The following is a 19,582-nucleotide window of genomic DNA, read 5'->3' as shown; positions in this document are numbered from 1 at the left end:
AAATCATATAGTCTGGCTATGCTCCATCATCCTCACACAACTAATGTAAATCATGCACAACCCCGGAATTGGCCATGTAATTGTTTTCGCACTCTTACTTTCTCAAACTTTTTATAACTAACATGCAATACATGAGCGCGAGCCATGGATATAGCACTATAGGTGGAATAGAGTGTGGCGGTGGTTGTGAGACAAAAAAGGAGGAGTGATACGTCTCCATCGTATCTACTTTTCCAAACTCTTTTGCCCTTGTTTTGGACTCTAATTTGCATAATTTGATTGGAACTAACCCGGACTGACGTTGTTTTCAGCAGAATTGCCATGGTGTTGTTTTTGTGCAGAAATGAAAGTTCTCGGAACGTCTTGAAAATTTACGAAGTATATTTCTAGAAAATATGAAAAATACCTACGCAAAGATCCACCGGAGGGGACGGGCCAGTGGGCCACAAGCCGTGTAGCCGCCCCCCTGTCCACGGCTACCAAGCTTGTGGGGTCCACGTGGCTCTGCCGCCCCCAATTCCAGTGCTATTTATTCCCTTTCATCCCGGAAAAAATCAAGAGAGAAGAATTCATCGCGTTTCACGATCCAGAGGCGCCGCCACATCCTGTTCTTGCCCTAGAGGGCAGATCTGGAGTCTGTTTTGGGCTCCGGATCAAGGAGATCGTCGCCATCGTTGTCATCAACCATCTTCCCTCTCCAATTCCATGAAGCTCTTCATCGTTTGTGAGTAATCTATCCGTAGGCTCGCTGGGTGGTCATAAGTAGGATGAGATCTATCATGTAATCGAGTTAGTTTTGAGGGGGATTGATCCCTAGTATCCACTATGTTCTGAGATTGATGTTGCTACTACTTTGCCATGCTTAATTCTTGTCACTAGGGCCCGAGTGCCATGATGTCAGATCTGAAATTATTATGTTGTCACCAATATATGTGTGTTTTAGATCCGATCTTGCAAGTTGTAGTTACCTACTATGTGTTATGATCCGGCAACCCCGGAGTGACAATAACCGGAACCACTCCCGGTGATGACCATAGTTTGAGGAGTTCATGTGTTCACCAAGTGCTAATGCGTTGGTCCGGTTCTTTATTAAAAGGAGAACCTTAATATCCCGTAGTATCCATTTGGACCCCGCTTCCACGGAAGGGATGGACAATAGATGTCATGCAAGTTCTTTTACCTAAGCACATATGACTACACACGGAATGCATGCCTACATCACATTGATGAACGGGAGCTAGCCACATATCTCTCCGTGTTATAACTGTTGCATGATGAATGTTATCCAACAAATCACCGATCCATTGCCTATGAGTTTGTCCCAGTGCCATTGTTACTTGCTTTGATCTGTTGTTGTTACTATTGTTGCTGCTACTGTTACTTGCTTTGTCCTGCTGCTGCTGCCACTACTGTTGCTACTACTGTTACTTGCTTTGTCCTTCTGCTGCTGCCACTACTATTGCTACTACTGTTACTTGCTATTGCTGTTACTTGCTACTGTTTCTACTTGCTACTGTTGTCACTACTGTTGTTCCTTGCCACTGCTGTTACTCGTTACACTGCTACTACCTGCTACAATACTTTTCTGGTGCCGTTGATACCTCAGTTAGGAATAATCTGCCGTCAACATATTCTTTCCTAGCACCGTTGCTATCATACTACCTTTGCTGCTTATATCCTGCTTGCAGATACTAATCTTTCAGGTGTGGTTGAGCCGACAACTCAACTGCTAATACTGGAGAATATCCTTTCACTCCCATCGTGTCGAACCAACAAATTTGGGTTGAATACTCTATCCTCGAAAACTGTCGCGACCCCACACGCTGGTGGGCCATTGCAAGACAATTGCTAATTGTTGAGAAACTAGAAGCAGTTCTTTTATGGCGCCATTGTCAGGGGACTGCCAGCAGTTCTTTTCTGGCGCCGTTGCCGGGGAGGATAGCTATATTCTCTGAGTCACTTGGGATTTATATCTGCTGATCACTATGAAGAATCTGAAAGATCCAAGAATCAAAGTCTTGCCTTCAACTACGAGGGGAGGTAAGGAACTGCCATCTAGCTCTGCACTTGATTCACCTTCAGTTATGAGTAAGTTTGCGACACCACCTCCTGCTAGAAATCTTGATATGTCGCATGTGCTTGATGATGCTTATGATGCTACTATGCTTGATATTGCCTTGCCTGATACTGCTAGAGATGCTATGCTTGATACTGCTAGAGATACTACTTTGCCTGATATGCCACTAGGGGTATTCCTTGATGCTCATATTGCTAGAGTTACTGCCAATGCTCGTGATGCTTCTGAAACTGCCAATATTATTGAGATAGAACCTGCTTTTGCTCTTGCTAGATCTAGCTCTCCTAGATATGAATTGCCTGATATACCTGAGGGTTATGTTATGGAGGGAGAGATAGCTTAGGATTTTCCTGCGTGTAAGGATGCCTATGACGCTGAGAAATTACTTCTCAAGTGGAAGGAAAAATCTCTGAAATCTAGGATGAAATACGACCCGAAGTTTGCCACTTCACCTATCTTTATCACCGATGAGGATTATGAATTCTCTATCAACCCTGAGATAATCTCTCTAGTCGAATCTGATCCTTTCCACAGTTATGAGTCTGAGACGGTCGTAGCCCATCTTACCAAACTACATGATATAGCCACCCTTTTCACTAGTGAGGAGAAGATCCGCTACTACTATATCCTTAAGCTGTTTCCTTTCTCTCTAAAGGATGACGCTAAAGCCTGGTTCACTTCTCTTGCTCCTGGATGTGTTAGTACTCCCCAGGATATGGTCTATTACTTCTGTGAGAAATATTTCCATGCCCATAAGAAGCAAGCTGCCTTGCAGGAAATATACAACTTTGCTCAACTCAAAGAAGAGAGTCTCCCACAAGCTTGGGGGAGGCTCATCCAGCTACAGAATGCTTTGCCTGATCACCCTCTTAAGAAGAACGAGATACTTGATATCTTCTATAACGGACTTACCGATGCTTCTAGAGACCACCTAGATAGTTGTGTCGGTTGTGTTTTTACGGAACGAACTGTAGAACAAGCTGAGATCCTACTGAATAACATCTTGATCAACGATAATGCTTGGACTATTCCCGAACCACCTCCTAAGCCAACTCCTAAGAAAAGAGGTATTCTATTCCTCAGTCCCGAAGATATGCAAGAAGCCAAGAAATCTATGCAAGAGAAAGGCATTAGATCTGAAGAAGTCAAAAATCTATCGCCCATCAAAGAGATCCATGGTCTCGATAAACCGATACAAGTAGTAGAGGTGAATTCTCTGCGTAGATTCAATTAGAGCGATATTCCTTTTGACAAACCTGCTAGCCTATGCTTTGATGAATTTGACAACTTTGTTGCCAAACAACAGAGTTTCAATGATTATGTTAGCAGAAAATTGGAACAAAGTACTCGTATTGTTAGTCATTTAAGTGCTTGTGTAGACAGAAATGTCAATGATCTGAAGCTTCTGAGTAAACATGCCTCTATGATTACTACTCAGGTAGAACAAGTACTTAAAGCTCAGAATGACTTGCTCAATGAATTAAAGGACAACTCTGTCAGAGTCATTACTAGAGGAGGCAAAATGACTCAGGAACCTTTGTATCCTGAAGGCCATCCTAAGAGAATTGATCAAGATTCTCAAGGAATTAATGCTGATACACCGAGTCATCCTAAGAAGAAGAAGGATGATAGAAACTTACATGTCAGTTCACCAAATACTGTCACACCTGAAGAACCAAATGATATTTCTGTGTCTGATGCAGAAATACAATCTGGTGATGAACATGAACCTGGTGACAATATGGACAACGATGTTCACAATGATGCTCAACCTAGCAATGATAAGGATGTGGAGATTGAATCTACGGTTAATCCTGATAACCCACAACCTAAGAGATACAATAAGAATGACTTCACTACTAGGAAGCATGGTAAAAAAGGGAGCCATGGGTTCAGAGACCCATGCCCTTTCCTCCTAAGCCATCCAAGAAAAAGGATGATGAGGATTTTGAGTGCTTTATTGAAATGTTGAGACTCGTCTTTCTGCAGATGCGGTTAATTGATATGCTCAAAATGTCTCTCTATGCCAAGTACATGAAAGATATCGTGACCAATAAACGGAAGATACAAGATCTTGAGATCTCCACCATGCTTGCCAATTACACTTTCAAAGGTGGAACTCCTAAGAAACTTGGTGATCCCAGAGTGCCCACTATACCTTGCTCCATTAAAGGAAACTACGTAAGAACTGCCTTATGTGACCTGGGAGCTGGTGTTAGTGTTATGCTCTCTCTCTTTATCGTAGACTTGAACTAGATAAGTTGACACCCACTGAAATTTCTCTGCAAATGGCCGACAAATCAACTGCTTTCCCTGTCGGCATTTGCAAGGATGTGCCTGTTGTGGTTGCTAATGTTACTATCTTAACGGACTTTGTTATCCTGGATATTCCTGAGGATGATGCCATGGTGATCATTCTTGGAAGACCATTCTTAAACACCGCAAGGGCTATTATAGATTGTAGCAAAGGCAATGTCACTTTCCATGTCAACGGTAATGAGCATACAATGCACTTTCCTAAGAAACGATATCAAGTACATTGCATCAATGCTATCGAAAAGACTTCATCGATTCTTATTGGGAGCTTTGAGTGAATGCCCTATTCCTCGTGTTAAGATGAAGTATGATTTGCTTGCTGGGGAGATTCATGTCCCCATTGAGGTGACTTAGTGGCTATTCGACAATTCTCCGTTTCCTTTTGCGATTCAAAAAGGATTGTCGAGGGGATTTGATCAACCCCATTGACGGATTTCTTTCGATGACCATGAAATGGATGAATCAAGGAGTCACATACCTCTGTTTTAAGCTTTCACTTTCTGTTGCTTAGAAGGAAAGTGATAGATTTAGTTTAGTTTTTCCTGTTTTCTGTTTTAGTGTCCCGGAGAAAAGTACCCCGAAAATAAAAGTTCTCCGATGGTCCTGGAAATCAAATATGATTTTTTCTAGATTTTTTGAAAAATACTGGGACCGAGAGCTGGCCTGGGAGCCACAGCAGTGGGCCACAAGCCCTGTAGCCGCGACCTCCCCCTGGCTGCGGCTACCAAGCTTGTGGGGCCCACAGGGACCCCCTCCACTCATTCCAGCTCACATCCTCTTCCTCTACCTCCAGAAAAAATCATTTCGCAGCTCAAACCCGTGTTCTTGCTCATTTGGCTGTGATTTTCGATCTCCTTGCTCAAAGCACCATTCTCTTAACCGTTTTGGGGAAATTACTCCTTGGTAAGTGACTCGTGCATTGGTCCAATTAGTTTCTACTCTAGTGCTTTACCCTTCGTGTATTCTTCCTACCTTGGTGACCCTGTTCTTGAGCTTGAAATGTTGATTTTAGCTGGTCCCAAGTAGTTTTAACGCGTGATACAGTCTCTAGCCACTAGTAGGAGTAGTTGCTACAAGGTGTGGTTGGTCTTTATTCACTTTTCTCTTGAACTTCAAAAATTTCAGCAAAAAGAAATTATGTTCAGGAGGAAGTTTCATGGTGGTTCCTTAAGTAAGAAGGGTCCCCGTCTTTCTATTTGGGAGCCCGATCCTTATCAACTAAGGGACGCACCGGTACAACCATGTGAATGGCCTTCCGATGAGTTCATGATCGAAGCAGGCTTCAAGTATGAGTTTGATACACTTGTCCACAATGCCGGGTTAGAAGAATTCCTCTCAGATAAATGTGAACAATATGCTATGGTCACTGCCTCTTTCGTGCGTAGATTTAAATTTTTAGTTGGCCGTGACTCATCCATACTGTTTGATCTGTATGATAAATCCTACACCATGGATTTGGAGGATTTCAATAGGATTTGCAAGATACCCGATGGGGGTAGTCTTAATGATCGTGCTAAGTATTCGGTTAGAGATTTTGTCTCTAGTATAACTGTTGGAGGAACTAGAGACATCACGCAAGCTACCATAGGAAGCATTCATTTCCCTGCCTTGCACTACTTTGCCCTCTTCATAGGTAGATGCATTAACGGCAAGGTTGAACAATGTCACCTATGCGCATCCGACCTTAGTATCCTTAAGAGCGTAGTAACAGGTGACCGGAGCTTCAACATGGGAGCTATAATAGCAAGGAGGCTGAATAATAATGCCATTGATGGGGATTTCTTTGGTGGGATTTATGCTACGTGCTTAGCAAATTTTCTTGGAGTACCCATCCGCGCAGGAGATCCCCCGCTCCATACAGCTTTCCTTGACCGCGTCGCTATGACACGCTAACCGGCAGCTTGTTTTCCATATTACCCTTCTTGCTCCTGCTTTCTTTGACTTTCAGGTAAAACAAAGATATTACATAACCAGAGGAGAGGCAGAGGAGTATGGGAGGGAGGCGATGGCTGCTCGTCTCCGTGAGGCAGCTATTCATGCAGTGGCTGCAGCGTTCCCGTACAACCCACATTATGATTTTGGGTATCGCCCGGACCAGCCTTGGGAGTAGACGAAGCTAGGCCAAAAGCCTAAGCTTGGGGGAGTACGTGTTTGCACCAAGTTTACATTCATGCTTATGCTTTCACTTTGTTAGTCGGTGTTTACACTTTGCCACTGAATTATCCATGCTAGTTTATTTTCGTTTTCTTGTTTTCTTGTTTTGTGTCCTTTTGAGAAAACCCAAAAAGATTTTCCTTTCTTCTTTTTCTTGTTGGGAGCTTTCCCGTGTAAATAGTTTTCTTTTTCTTTGACTCGAGGTAGAAGACCATGGTTACAATGTTTAGTGGCTCTCGCATGCATACCTGTTCATTTGTTAAAGAGCCATATTACTTTGTCTTCTCCTTTGTGTTTGCCTGCAGATTCATCTTAGTCCAATGCACGAGCACTCTTAGTTTTGTTCACATCGTTCGATCGTGCCAGTGAAAGGAAATAATGATGATATATGATGAAGTGACTGAGACTGGAAAAGCTGGTATGAACTCTATCTATTTTGTTTTTGTAAATATGACTAGGTTGTAGTCCCAGATTCAGCTTTGTTGAGAGAGAACCATGTTTGCAATGACAACTTAGAGATCATAGTTTCTGATGCCATGCTTAATTAGCTAGGAGCTTATAATGGTTTGTCTTGAATGCCAACATAGATTTTGAGATGACTATGATGTAGTATGATAGGATGGTATTCTCCTTTGAATGATTCAAGTGGCTTGACTTGGCGCATGTTCATGCATGTAGTTGAAACAAAATCAACATAGCCTCTATGATGTTCGTGTTCATGGTGATTTATATCCTGCTCATGCTTGCACTCAATGTTAGTCAAACTCATTGCATCTTGATGACTGTTGTCGCTCTCTAGTTGGTCGCTTCCCAGTCTTTGCTAGCCTTCACTTGTACTAAGCGGAATACTGCTTGTGCATTCACTTCCATAAATCCAAAAGTTTTTCCATGAGAGTCCACCATACCTACCTATTTGCGGCATCTACCTGCCGTTCCAAGTAAATTTGCATGCGCCATTCTCTAAACCTTCAAGAAATAATCTGTTTTGCATGCGCGAACCGCTCATGTGGTGACAGGGGGCTATTGGTATCTTCCATGTTAGGCGGGTTATCCTCGACATGTGTTTATTCACTGTCATTCACGAGAAAGGGGCCGGTAATTGGAATGCCCAGTTCCACGCTTAAATCAAAAACATAACTGTAAAACAAGACTCCCCCCGGATTGATGTTAGTATGGACGGTACCTGAGGATTCGGCTAGCCGTGGAGTGTGATTGATTGGTGGTGGGGGAGTTAAAACTTTACTTTTCTGTTTGGGAACCGCCTATAGCATGAGTAGCATGGAAGATACTAAGAACTCTTGGTGATTGCATTGACAATGAAAGCATGCCACCCAAAATTATTATCTCTGTTTTCAAAGCTTGAGCTCTGGCACCTCTGCAAATCAATGCTTCCCTCTGCGAAGGGCCTGTCTATTTATTTTCCTGTTGAGTCATCCTCTTCTTATATAAGCACCAATTAGAGATCACCTCTGTCATTTCTATGCTTTGCTGTAACATCCCAAAATTATAAATTTTGGAATGATAATATAATATTAAATTGTTTGTTTGTTTGCCTGAGTGATTGAAACTTGTGTGAAATTTGAAACTTTTCAAAAACTTTTGAATGAGAGGGAATAAAATGACTTTCCCCTTCTCCGGTGAATTCAAATTCAATCATTTAAAAAGCAAAGAGAGAAGATGACATGACTTCTTCAACTATACAGAATTTGAACGGAGTTTGCATTTGAATCCTTTCAAAATATTTGCCCTTGCTTCTATATTTTTCTTCCCCGAGAAAATGCCCCGACAAAATTCTTGCACGCAAGAAAGAGCGGAGGAACATGACCCTCAAAAACACGGGCATTTTGAAAGTTATTTGAACCCTAAAACTTAGAGGGTCATTTGAAAATTATTTGCAAAAGAAAATAAATCTTTTAGGCAAATTTGTGAAAATAATTTTTTCTGAAGTTTTTATTTTGGCCGTGGAAAAATGCCCATCATTTATATTTTATTTTTCTGATAATTTTAGTATATAGAAACTATTGATTCCGAATTGATTTGAATTCCCTTTTATCGTTTTAGTTTCCTAGTTTTAAAAATAGGAAAGGAATCACTTTTATTTGGAAACACCTGCTGGCCCATCAAGACTTTTCCTATTTTGGCCCAACAGAGGATCTTCTTCCTCCCGTGTCGCTTCCCCACGTCACAGGAGCTTTCCTTAGCCATGGACAGGGAGATCTTAACCTCCGGGATTCGCGAAGCTCTTTCCCTCCCAGCACCTCCCCTCGCCCCTATAAGAAGGCCCCGGTCCTCCTCGTTCCATTCCCGTTGAAACCGCCGCCACTCCCCACCTCCTCCTCCCCCTGCACCTCGCCGGAGTCGGCCACCAGAGAGCTCACCGGAGCCCACCCCATCGCCCCTGCACTCCCTCCCCTCCCTGCCGAGCCCACCCCACCCCGCCGCCACCCCTCCACCACTTCGGCCCCTCCTCCACCACCCCACCCCGTCGGCCCCCCTGCACCCCCTCCACATCGCCCCGACCAGGAGCTCTTCCAGGAACTCGTCCCGTTGGTACCCCCCTACAGGTCACTCCCCCTCGCCTCCCCCCTGGAGCCTCACCGCGACTCTCCTCCGCCGTCCCCACCCCCGCTGGCGACCCCCCCCCCCACGTCCGGAGCTACTCCCAGCCACGGTAAGACTCCTCCTCCTGTTTTTTTAGTTTGCCTATTAGATCAAGATCTACGGTGTAGATTAGAAGGGCATACCCCTTGGTTCTTTGACAAGAACCGGCCGTTTATTTTTATTAACCGAATCGTTTTTCCTACATAGGGGCCGTTCGTTAGTTAGTTTTAGGAGCGCACGGATACGGCCAATCAGGGACTGCCACGTAGTCTGTAGCAATTGTTTGAATTTTTCTGTTTAGTTCAAAAACAGAAAAGTTCCAATATTGTTTAGCCCATAACTTTTGATCCATAAGTCCAATGATGTTGATTCTTTTTCCAGTAGCTCACAAATTTACTGTAGTTTTTAAAAACATATAATGTGTCTATGTTTGAAATTTGCAAATTTGAATTAGATCAGATTTAGTTTAAACCTTGTTTCGCTTATTCCAGGAGTTTAAAAATAGATTTTAATTTGATTCTTTTTGCTACTGATCACTAGTGATCTTATTTATCAGTGGTAGAAATTTAAGATTTGTTTGAGTATTTTAGCTTATGGTTTCTTGTGAAACAATTTCTGTTTCACCTCTTTTAGGATTTCGGCTAATTCCTTTTCTATATTTGTTTTTAAAATATTTTCTTTATTATTTCAGAAAGATTATTGTTTTGTTTATGTTAGTTAACAGTAGTTTTGCAACAAGTGTTGATTTTATTTTTATTTGTTATCATGAAATCAATTCTAGTTCCTTAGTAACTTGCAATTGGTTTCTCCACTGTTTTAAATCCCGTTTGGAAATACTTTGAAATTTTTTTGTGAAAAATACTCTATTTTATCTTAGTTAAATTTATATCTTAGTTCCTTGTTATTATTTTCTGTTAGACAAAACTATTTAGTGTTGATGTAGTAGAAGGCTCCCTAGTTTTATTTGAAGTTTCTTTCGGATTCCTATTCGCTCTCTCTTTTGTTTTGATTGCTAGAATGATTGCTAGTATGAGTGCTTATGTGAATGATATGTTTGTTATATAGATTTCATCGGAGAGTGACGAGTAGTCTATCAAGTTATTTCTCGAGAAATTCTTCTTCGTCAACATCACCAGGCAAGTCACTTTGATCATACTATCACCTATGTGTTATGCATCGTAGTTCTACCATCCTATGCCCAAATTGCGTGCTGCTTAGGTACTTGGAAATTTTAGTATAGATTGTAGTATCATGTGGTAGGCACCCAAAAAACCCCGATACATGGCCCCGGGACGACAAATTTCATATTGATATGCTTGAGTAGACGGGATTTTGGTTGAGTGCATAACACGAGTGATGCGAGGTTGATTAAATAATCAAGACCGGTTAAGATAAGATTTTCAAGACCTCGGACGCAATGCAACTCTGGGTGAAGGACGGTTGATCGGCTCCCTGGAGAACCCAGTGGATGACCCGTGATGCTGGAGAGGCCATGACATCCTGCGGAAAGCTTCACCCAGGCTCAAAGAGATGGACGGATATTTTGAAGACCCAAGGCTTACCTGCACAGCCACAAGTCATTATGGGCTCTGGCTTGGTTGGACAACACGGCGACTCTGGACAGGCGGTGCTAGCAGATGTAGAAGAACGGTAGGAATGGATGGGCACCGACACGGATTCAGAGGGACCCGTTGAAAGACCATGTTTTGATCATCCGGTCTTCGAACACCCTGAAGTGCGAGGAAATACACGGAGGCGATCAAATCTTGTGGGGAACGTGTGCAAAACTCTGCAGAGTACTCAAACCTAATCGATTAGCCGTGTCCACGGTCATGGACAACTTGAGCCAAAGGAACTGAAGTTATCTGGATTTCTCAACACCATTAAATATATTTGATGAGGGTAATTATTGACAACTCGGGTACGAGAACTGGTTGGTGGAACCATCTCGTTAACAACCAACAATGTAGTAACATTTTGCTTTTAGCCCTCTCTTGATGTAGGAGAAAACTTGCTTTTCGCTAAAAACTTATAGCCCCACCTACCATATATGCATATAGTATAGATGACATTTTACCCCCTCTCATATGTGACTTGCCGGCATATTCAATATGCTGACCTACATGGCTGCAACGTCTTATGTTGCAGATATTTTCCACGACGAGTAAGAGTACGATTCAGGGTTACGCTCTACACTCAACTTGCCGTTGGTGTTTATTGGGACTCCACTCCCTTGACCGCTTCTGGTGAGATAATTAAGGTATATATCAGTTTTACGCTATTTACATGTGATTGCACTTTGATATATACATTGATGTACTGTGTGTGCCAGCATACTGATCCAGGGATGGCACAGAAACACAGAGGCTTGACTCGTCTTGAGTCGGGTCGCTACATTTGCTTTTAATTGATATTGAGTATGACTATGACTGGATCTTCGTTGCTATGAATTACAATGTTTAGTCAGCCCTTGATCTTTGAAAGTGCTCTGCATTTATGTTTTGCAGTCTCAGAAAGAGCTAGCGAGATACCACCTATTCATATTGCTTCATGCTTGTTTTGATTGAATTGTTGGTATCTGAAACTCATTATTATTTGCTCGCTAGCTGATTATGCCATTGATTTTAGTTTACCGTGAGACCTATGTGTCACTTGCTTATGTGGTTAACTTGTGATCTTGCTGAAATTCTGGTTATGAGTTAGACATAGTTGCAACAACAAGATCAAACAGAGTTTGTCAAAGTTTTTCTTTCTCTTTCAGTTTGTCAACTGAGTTGCTTGAGGACAAGCAAGGTTTTAAGCTTGGGGGAGTTGATACGTCTCCATCTTATCTACTTTTCCAAACTCTTTTGCCCTTATTTTGGACTCTAATTTGCATGATTTGAATGGAAATAACCCGGACTGACGCAGTTTTCAGCAAAATTGCCATGGTGTTGTTATTGTGCAGAAATGAAAGTTCTCGGAGAATATTTTCTGGAAAATATGAAAAATACCTACAAAAAGATCCACCGGAGGGGACGGGCCAGTGGGCCACAAGCCCTGTAGCCGCGCCCCCCTGGCCGTGGCTACCAAACTTGTGGGGCCCACGTGGAGCCGCCACCCCCGATTCCAGCGCTATTTATTCCCTTTCGTCCCGGAAAAAATCAGGAGAGAAGAATTCATCGCGTTTCACGATCCAGAGGCGCCGCCACATCCCGTTCTTGCCCTGGAGGGTAGATCTGGAGTGTGTTTTGGGCTCCGGGTCAAGGAGATCGTCGCCATCGTCATCATGAACCATCTTCCTCTCCGATTCCTGGAAGCTCTTCATCGTTCGTGAGTAATCAATTCGTAGGCTCGCCGGGCGGTGATGAGTAGGATGAGATCTATCATGTAATCGAGTTAGTTCTAACGGGGATTGATCCCTAGTATCCACTATGTTCTGAGATTGATGTTGCTACTACTTTGCCATGCTTAATGCTTGTCACTAGGGCCCGAGTGCCATGATTTCAGATCTGAAATTATTATGTTGTCACCAATATATGTGTGTTTTAGATCCGATCTTGCAATTTGTAGTTACCTACTATGTGTTATGATCCGGCAACCCCGGAGTGACAATAACCGGAACCATGACCATAGTTTGAGGAGTTCATGTGTTCACCAAGTGCTAATGCGTTGTTCCGGTTCTTTATTAAAAGGAGAACCTTAATATCCCGTAGTATCCTTTTGGACCCTGCTGCCACAGGAGGGATGGACAATAGATGTCATGTAAGTTATTTTCCCTAAGCACGTATGACTACACACGGAATGCATGCCTACATCACATTGACGAACGGGAGCTAGCCACATATCTCTCCGTGTTATAACTGTTGCATGATGAATGTCATCCAACAAATCACCGATCCATTGCCTACAAGTTTGTCCCACTGCCATTGTTACTTGCTTTGATCTGCTGATGTTACTACTGTTGCTGCTACTGTTACTTGCTTTGTCCTGCTGCTGCTGCCACTACTGTTGCTACTACTGTTACTTGCTTTGTCCTGCTGATGCTGCCACTACTGTTGCTACTATTGTTACTTGTTGTTGTTGTTACTTGCTACTGTTGCTACTTGCTGCTGCTGTTACTACTGCTGTTCCTTGCCACTGATGTTACTCGTTACACTGCTATTACCTGCTACAATACTTTTCTGGCGCCGTTGATACCTGAGTTAGGAATAATCTGTCGTCAACAGATTCTTTCCTACCACTGTTGCTATCATACTACCTTTGCTGCTTATATCGTGCTTGCAGATACTAATCTTTCAGGTGTGGTTGAGCCGACAACTCAACTGCTAATACTGGAGAATATCCTTTCACTCCCATCGCGTCGAACCAACAAATTTGGGTTGAATACTCTACCCTCGAAAATTGCCGCGATCCCACACGCTGGTGGGCCATTGCAACACAATTGCTAATTGTTGAGCAACTGGAAGCAGTTCTTTTCTGGCGACATTGCTAGGGGACTGCCAGCAAGGAGATGGTCACACTGAGTCAGCGTAGCAATAGGCTGTGGAGATGCCCATTAATAGATATCAATGTGAATGAGTAGGGATTGCCATACAAGAGATGCACTAGAGCTATAAGTATGTGAAAGCTCAAAATGAAAACTAGTGGGTGTGCATCCAACTTGCTTGCTCACGAAGACCTAGGGCAATTTTGAGGAAGCCCATCATTGGAATATACAAGCCAAGTTATATAGTGAAGATTCCCACTAGCATATGAAGCTCTCAATCATGAAGAACATGGTGCTATCATGAAGTACAAGTGTGGAAAAAGATAGTACCATTGTCCCTTCTCTCTTTTTCTCTCTTTTCTTTTTTTTCATTTGGGCTCTTAGGCCTCTCTTTTTTTTCTTTTCTCTTTTTTTGTTTTTGTTTTTGGGCTCTTTGGCCTCCTTTTTATTCATCACATGGGACAATGCTCTAAAAATGATGATCATCACACTTTTATTTACTCACAGCTCAAAATGGTGATGACTCTATAGGAAATGCCTCCGGCAATGTACCGGGATGTGCAACGATCTAGCATGACGTATGTCGTTGAAATATCTCGCTAGCTATCTTACGATCATGCAATGGCAATATGAGAGTGACGGCACAAGTCATGAGACAGAACGGTGGTAGTTGCATGGCAATATATCTCGGAATGGCTATTAAAATGCCATAGTAGGTAGATATGGTGGCTGTTTTGAGGAAGGAATTTGGTGGGTTTGTGCACCGGCGAGAATTGCGCGGCACTAGAGAGGCTAGCAATGGTGGAAGGTGAAAGTGCATCTATACCATGGAATCACATTAGTCATGAAGAACTCACATACTTGTTGCGAAAGTTTTTATTAGTAATCGAAACAAAGTGCTAAACGCATACTTCGAGGGGAAGGGTTGGTAGGTGTAAACCATCGCGCGATCCCGACCTCAACACAAAGGATGACAATCAATAGATCAATTATGCTCCGACTTCCTAACATAGCGGTTCACCATACGTGCATGCTAGGGGAATCACTAACTCCAACACAAGTATCTCTAGATTCACAACACCCTACTAACATAACTCTTAATATTACCGAATCCATGTCTCAAAACTAACCGAGAGGAATCGAAACTTTTCTTTCTACTCAATGCACATGAAGATGGAGGTTTTTGCATTCTCTTTGGGTACCTAGCACATTTGGGACTACTTTCATAGCTTAAGCCAACTACCAAATCACGCACCGTCGTGCTCTAAAGATATAAGTGAAGCACAAGAGCAAAAGTATCTAGCTCAAAAGATATAAGTGAAGCACTAGAGCAAAAGTATCTAGCTCAAAAGATATAAGTGAAGCACTATGAGCATTCTAGCAAGATCACGATGAGTGCATGTATCTCTCTCTCAAAAAGGTGTGCAGCAAGGATGATTGTGACACAACAAAAATAAAAGACCCCTATGATACAAGACGCTCCAAGAAAAACACATATCATGTGGTGAATAAAAATATAGCTCCAAGTAATGTTACCGATGGATTGAAGATGAAAGAGGGCATGCCTTCCCGGGGCATACCCAAGCTTAGGCTTTTTGGTGTCCTTGAATTTGTCTTGGGATGCCTTGGGCATCCCCAAGCTTGAGCTCTTTCCGCTCCTTATCTCTTTGTCCATGAGAACATCACCCAAAACTTGAAAACTTCACAACACAAAACTTAAACAGAAACTTGTGATAACATTAGTACAAGAAAACAAACTACCACTTCTTTTGGTACTGTAGCAAACTTGAATTCCATCTATATTGATGATGGGCTACTGTATTCTCACTTTTCCATGGCTAGTACCCCCTGATACTAACCATAGTTTCATCAAAACAAGCAACCAACTCAACAAAAACAGAATCTGTCAAAAACAGACAGTTTGTAGCAATCTGTATACTTCGTATACTTATGGTACCTCAACAATCAGAAAAATTTCGAAGGCCTTGGAAAAAAGTATATCAATCAGCAGCAAAAAGAATCAACTCAAAAGCTCTTTCTGAATAAAAATTAAAAATCATCTCGTGAGCGAAAAGTTTCTGTCTTTTTCCAGCAGGATCAAACAATCATTACCAAGACTAATCATAAAGGCTTTGCTTGGCTCAAACACAAAAAGAAACACAAAAAACACAATCACAACAGAATTATGAAAGTGTGGACGCAACAAAACAGAAAGAAAAATATAAATTCATTGGGTTGCCTCCCAACAAGTGCTATTGTTTAACGCCCTTAGCTAGGCATAAAAGCGATAGAATCACGTATCGTCGTCTTTGGTGCTCAAACCATAAGTGGCGTGATCACTAAGCATCTTAAGGTTTTCATCTTTCTTGCTGGATGATTCACCACTATTTTTAGGGACAAAGACAGACTTGGTGATTTTATTGTGGGCAAAATTTGGAGTATTCTGCATAGCGGCAAAAGCGGAACCCAAGTTGGTTGTAACATCCTCTAGTTTGCCAATTCTAGCGGAATCATGACCTAGCTTTTCGTTTACTGTGGGTTCCTTCTCCGTTAAACTTTGCAAAACCATTCCCACCTTGGATCCGCACTGAGTGATTTGATTGTGGATCTTTTTATCCAAATTCTCAATGAGTTCAATCGTAGCAACTTTATTTTCAATAGCGTCCAGTCTACGCATCACATGTTCCAGAGTTAAGGTAGTTCCATTAACCAAGAGTGGGGTGAGCCTACCAAATTTATCACAGCTCCGTAAGAATCAACAGTATAGCTACCCAAGAAATTTCCACCTATGATGGTGTCAAGAATATACCTATTCCAAGGAGAAACACCCACATAAAAACTGCGAAGCAAGACGGTAGTGGATAGCTTATGAGTAGATCTACTCTGAGCGTTGCAAATCCTATACCAAGCTTCCTTTAAGTTTTCTTCCTCAATCTATTTGAAATTGAGGACTTCGCTCTCGGGAGTATAGTTCGAAGTGGTGGATCTAGCCATCAGGAAAGACTATTCCACACACACGAGCAGAAAGCAAGCGAGAGAAAAGGGCGAACGAAAAGGCGAAGGAAAAAGGCAAATTGGTGAAGTGTGGGAGAGGAAAACGAGAGGCAACTGGCAAACAAAATAAATGCAAGAGATGAGTTTGCGACACCTACTTGGATGAGTTCTTGACTTGATCTTCCTCCCCGGCAACGGCGCCAAAAATTCTTCTGCTGTGGCAACAAAAGTCCTTCCCTGGCGCTTAGGAATTCTTCTTGTTACTTCTTTGGTTTGTGTCGGTTTTTCCCTTGAAGAGGAAAGGGTGATGCAGCACAAGAGCAGTAAGTATTTCCCTCGGTTTGAGAACCAAGGTATCGATCCAGAAGGAGGGCCTCGTCAAGTCCAAAGTACCCGCGCGAACACAAACAAGCTTCCACCCAACGCTTCAAAGGGGTTGTCAATCCCTTCAAGATTGTTTGCAAAGTGAGATCAGAAGGCGGAAAGAGCAACGAAGTAAAAGTGTAAGGCTGAAAATATGGTGTGGAGTAGACCCTGGGGGCAATAGTGTTCACTAGAGGCTTCTCTCAAAATAGCAAGTATTACGGTGGGTGAACAAATTACCGTTGAGCAATTGATAGAACCGCGCAAAGTCATGACGATATCTAAGGCAATGATCATACATATAGGCATCATGTCCGAGACAAGTAGACCGATACTTTCTGTATCTACTACTATTACTCCACACATCGACCGCTATCCAGCATGCATCTAGTGTATTGAGTTCATGACGAACAGAGTAACGCTTTAAGCAAGATAACATGATGTAGAGGGATAATCTCAAACCAATGATGAAAACCCCATCTTTTTACCCTTGATGGCAACAACATGATGCGTGCCTCGCTACCCCTTCTGTCACTGGGTGAGGTCACCGCACGGTATGAACCCAAAACCAAGCACTTCTCCCACTGCAAGAATCATAGATCTAGTTGGCCAAACAAAACTCACAACTCGAAGAGAATTACAAGGATATGAAATCATGCATAAGAGAGATCAAAAGAAACTCAAATAAGATTCAGAGATAATCTGATCATAAATCCACAATTCATTGGATCTCGACAAACACACCGCAAAAGAAGATTACATCGGATAGATCTCCATGAAGATCATGGAGAACTTTGTATTGAAGATCCAAGAGAGAGAAGAAGCCATCTAGTTACTAGCTATGGACCCGTAGGTCTATGGTGAACTACTCACGCATTATCGTAGAGGTCATGGTGTTGATGAATAAGCCCTCCGTGCCCGAATCCCCCCCTCCGGCAGGGCACCAGAACGTGCCCCAGATGGGATCTTGCCGAGACAGAAGCTTGCGGCGGCAGAAAAGTACTTTATATGATCTCCTCATTTTTTTGGGAAATTTTGGGAATATATAGGCGCAATCCCTAGGTCAGGGGACACTCAGGGGGCCCACAAGCCTGGATGGCGCGGCCTCCCCCTGGCCGCGGGGTGGGGGCTTGTGGGGCCCCTGGGGCTCCCCTGCCTTGGCTCCCAAGCTCCCCGATCTTCTTTCGTTCCAGAAAAAATCTTTTCGGGGATTTTCTTCCGTTTGGACTCCGTTTCAAAATCTCCTCTGAAAGGGGTCAAAAACATGCAAAAAACAGGAACTGGCACTTGGCACTGAGTTAATAAGTTAGTCCCAAAAGATAAATAAAAGGCATGCAAAACATCCAAAGTTTGACAAGATAATAGCATGAAACCATCAAAAATTATAGATACGTTGGAGACGTTTCAGATCTCTGGCAAGATGATCATTTCCCCAAGATATCACTACTATCATTTCCATGCTAGTTGTCTCATTTATTTAGCTATGTCTCGCTGCCTACCACTTAAATGTCAGCCACCCAATATTGCCATGAAAACCTTCAAATGTTCTACAACCTAGCAAACCTCTGATTGGCTATGTTACCGCTTGCTTAACCATTGGATAGCGTTGCTAGTTGTAGGTGCAGTTGCTTCCATGTGATAACATGGCTTCTTGTTGTATCACACTATTAAATGCTATTTAATTTAATGCACCTTTATACTTGGTAAAAGGTGGAAGGCTCGGCTATCTAGCCTGTTGTTTTGTTCCACCTTTGCCGCCTGATGGGATTATAGTCCCAGGGTAGGGTCATAGGCCTGCCCTATAGGTCCTACCCAAGGACTACCCATCATAAGGGACAAGGCCCTTAGACAATTCCGACTGAACTAAAGGACTTCCCATCATCCAGTCGGGGACGAGCATTCGGAGCGTATTAAACTTACCGACTGGATTCCACTCTGTACATCGTAACCTCCCTAGAGGACAACGGTCATACGTTTTCATACACCATTATTAGCATTTAAGGCATACGTTACCTGTAACGTAGGCATTTATTCGCCACTACTCCACCCCTGTGCACCAGACCGTTGTGAAGGGCAGCGCACTCTATATAAGCCGCCCTTCCCCACTGATGCAGGGGTTGGCATTTACTGTAACCACATATTCCACTCGACACTAAGCTCCCAAGAGCACTGAGACGTAGGGCTTTTACCTCCACCGTAGAGGGGCCTGAACTCATACATCCTCGCCGTAGCTAAGGCTCTGTCCATCCTTTTGTACCCTACACATCTAGTGTTAGACTTATACCCACGACAGTTGGTGCCCACCTTGGGGCAGGCGTCTAAGCGACTTCCGGCGAGTTTGCGATTACATCTTTTCATCATGTCGTCCTTTGGAGATTTGTGCATGGGTCATGAGATCCTCTTCGGCGCACTCTCATTCATCGTCGACGATTCGGCATGGCTTCGGGATGCGCCTCTCAACGTCGAGGCGCTCCCCAGTTGTGGGGCTACGCACTTCCGTGCTGGCGCCCGCGACGTCCTTCTTCTCCAGCAGTCGGCTCCAATGTCGATCTTCGCCCCCGTCACGCGCCGCAACAAGCGGTCTCGCCGTCCGAGGCTCCCGCGTTGGG

Source organism: Hordeum vulgare, chromosome 5H (genome assembly GCF_904849725.1).
Source record: "Hordeum vulgare subsp. vulgare chromosome 5H, MorexV3_pseudomolecules_assembly, whole genome shotgun sequence".
Classification (NCBI taxonomy): domain Eukaryota; kingdom Viridiplantae; phylum Streptophyta; class Magnoliopsida; order Poales; family Poaceae; genus Hordeum; species Hordeum vulgare.
The sequence above is the reverse complement of the archived record's forward strand: the minus strand, read 5'-3'. Positions refer to the sequence as shown.